Source organism: Cyprinodon variegatus, unplaced genomic scaffold, assembly GCF_000732505.1.
Source record: "Cyprinodon variegatus isolate N-32 unplaced genomic scaffold, C_variegatus-1.0 Scaffold131, whole genome shotgun sequence".
Taxonomy (NCBI): domain Eukaryota; kingdom Metazoa; phylum Chordata; class Actinopteri; order Cyprinodontiformes; family Cyprinodontidae; genus Cyprinodon; species Cyprinodon variegatus.
Genome location: NW_015150584.1, coordinates 944616 through 947653, shown reverse-complemented (window position 1 = coordinate 947653; position 3038 = coordinate 944616).

The following is a 3038-nucleotide window of genomic DNA, read 5'->3' as shown; positions in this document are numbered from 1 at the left end:
CAACCAAGACAACTGCCTTCTCTCTTACGGTGCCCACCTGATATTTACAGGAGCATAATGTAAAAGAATATAAAATATTATCAAGGAAAAGGTTTCATTTAGCAGTTAACGTTAGAAAATAAAGGACATACATGTATCATTAAAAAGAAGGGGATATTTTAAGTGTTTATTTTTGTTGTTGATTTAAAATGCCCTACTGCTTAAGTAATTAAAAAAAAAACTATATTTCTATTAAAATTAAATAAAGAATGAATTTTAAAAACTGCATTTTAATGCAAAACTGCTATATGATCAGGTTATGCTATGGTCATTAGTTACAGTCCAGCAAAAATTTTATTTATTGAAACACATAAGAGAGGTATACCCCCATGGAGTCAGTATTTAGGGAGACAGTAGCTTGGCCAGGTATCGATATTTGACGACTTGGAAGTGAAACTGTATTGGTCCAGTAGACAATTGTTTGCAACTAAAGTCAAAATTTCACAAAGTGTAAGTCAAAACTACAGAAAAATACCTAAGTTTATTAATGGAAAGTTGATTGGAAGGAAAACTCTGATCAAAGGACATCCAAAAGTACCTGGGACAAACATTTTTAACAACATTTTTAGAAAGATTCAACACTGGAGATTTTTGGGGAAAGTAAAGAATAAAAATACAGATGCAGTATTACTGTACAATATGCACCAGCAAATGGGCTTCTGAAGAAATATTTTAGCTGAATGAGGTTCCTATAACATTTCAATCAAACCACTACAGCACTGTTCTGTGTTATTGATAATAATCTAATTTTCTTTGGTGCTTCATTTTTTTATTTAATTAAAAAATTAATTACACACTTGAAATAAAGCAGTGGGTCTGTTGAATCTTAATGCATTTAGCTTTTCTGAGTACATTTTATTTTCATTTCATTTTATCTAATTTCTTAAGTGGTTACATCTGAACTGAAACCCAAAAAGTTCTGCTAGGTGTGTTTTAAACAACTGAATGATTCATACGTTCATTAAGCTTTTTGTAAGGAACTGATTGTCCCCAGATAGAGTTACCACAGATTGTGTGGGAATCGCAGAAGGAGACGACCTAACCAGGGGCATGTGTTCAGGGAGCTGTGTGCCCAGAAAATGTATTCAAATCATGTTTTGCCTTAGGTGGCTGTATTTAATTGGGGGCCTTTGTGCTTCTTAAGGAGGCGCTCTTGCTGGGGCCTCTAAATTTCCCATAATCTTTTGGCCTTTTTTAATCACATTTAAATGTGGTCCATTGTTTACACTTAGATAGTGTTTGAATATTCTGCTTAATGTTTTCGTTCTAAAAAGGATCCAAAAAGAAACCAAGGTATCATATTCACTAGTGATGTTAAAAGCTGATCATTTTACAGCGACAAGCACAAGTCCACACACAGGGGCTTATATGCAAAAAAATCAGCAAAGCTCAGCGGTAAAGAAATAACATATTAAAATAAAAATAAAAAAACATGCATGAAAGTTGACTTTGAACTGTGGGGCCATGCAGTCGTGACGAGTTTTCCTGCCAAGCACAACTGCAAACACCCCTCTCTGTTCGTCTGTATTGGCCTTGACGCCGAGAGAAAATTCAATTTGACAAAATAAATTAATACCAGCACACCAGTGCAACAGACGTGCAAATGGGATGTAAAGCGCTGCAAAACCTGTCAGCTTTGCACCACTTTTCACTCCCCTTTTTTTGTGTGGAATCATCATTACTATTATTATTACTATGATTATTATTAGTAGTAGTAGTAGTATTACCTTCACCCTGAAGCTGTTGTTCCAAAATTCCTAAAAAATTTACAATTTTCCATTGTCTTAATATTTTTAGAGTACCAGTATTATTGATTTTTTAATTGTCTAAAAAATACCAATAATATTTTATAAAAAACCTTTTAAAAGGTATCCATATTTTATTGTAAACAACAAACAAAGAATTATCTCTTTGATGTTTTTTGTAGATAATATATTTCATTGTGCAGCAGCTTCTTCAAGTAAGTTTGGGGAAATAGATGACATGCGTTTCCACTTTTAGTGCATTCAGACAGTGTTCATGAAAAAAATAATTATTTTCTTAACCCCTTCGAAGTTGTTCCTTTGTATTAATGCATAACGTTTAGAGGACAACAGAATAGGCTGGAGCAATAAACTTGAATGGATGAAGTCCGGCCTCTGTCACACTTTGATCTAAACGTGGTCGAGCCCATTTATCGGCTAAGGAAACACTGGAAACAGTGGATTATATGACTAGTGAGTGCCAACTTTTAGAAGGTATTGTATTTATTTAGAATCAAATAAGATCATCTAGGCTTGCAGGCAATAGCTCTGGCATTTCAGCATTAAGTTTAGCAAATTAAAGATACACAATAAAATCTTAACAACAATGTTTATTTTAGTAACAAACTTGAACTCTGCTTTAAGTTATACAATATCACATTTATGTAGATTTAATTGTGCAGAAGGGAATTCTGTGTCACTCAAAATCATGCACTTTATTTTTGACCGTGTCTTGAGGGACTGACGCTTGTTGGGCCACATGAGTGGAGCACCATTCTGTGTGCAATTGTGTGTGTGTGTTTTCGGGGGGGGGGGACGACACTCTGCTTTTAGTGTGGTTTTGGAAGAGTACTGATGCCATATGCGCTGTTTGTCCTGCGTGATGCATGTGCGCCTTGTGGGGGTAAACTAAAAAAGAAAAACAACGATTAGAAGCGAGTGTGTGTGTCCAAACAAACGAATCAAAGGCCCGTTGTGTTAGTGGGGTGATGACGGGGTTGGGGGTGTTCACCTCCCACCCCTAGTCTTTCTGCTTCTCTCAGGGTTGACCCCTTGTTTGAGTCCTGCAGAGTGGGGCCGACACTCACAGATGGGCTGCAGTCTATGTTTCTGTGACGCCTCTCAGACTTTTATTATGTCCGATTTAGTCTCAGCCCATTTCATATGAATTTACTATCTATCTATCTATCTATCTATCTATCTATCTATCTATCTATCTATCTATCTATCTATCTATCTATCTATCTATCTATCTAT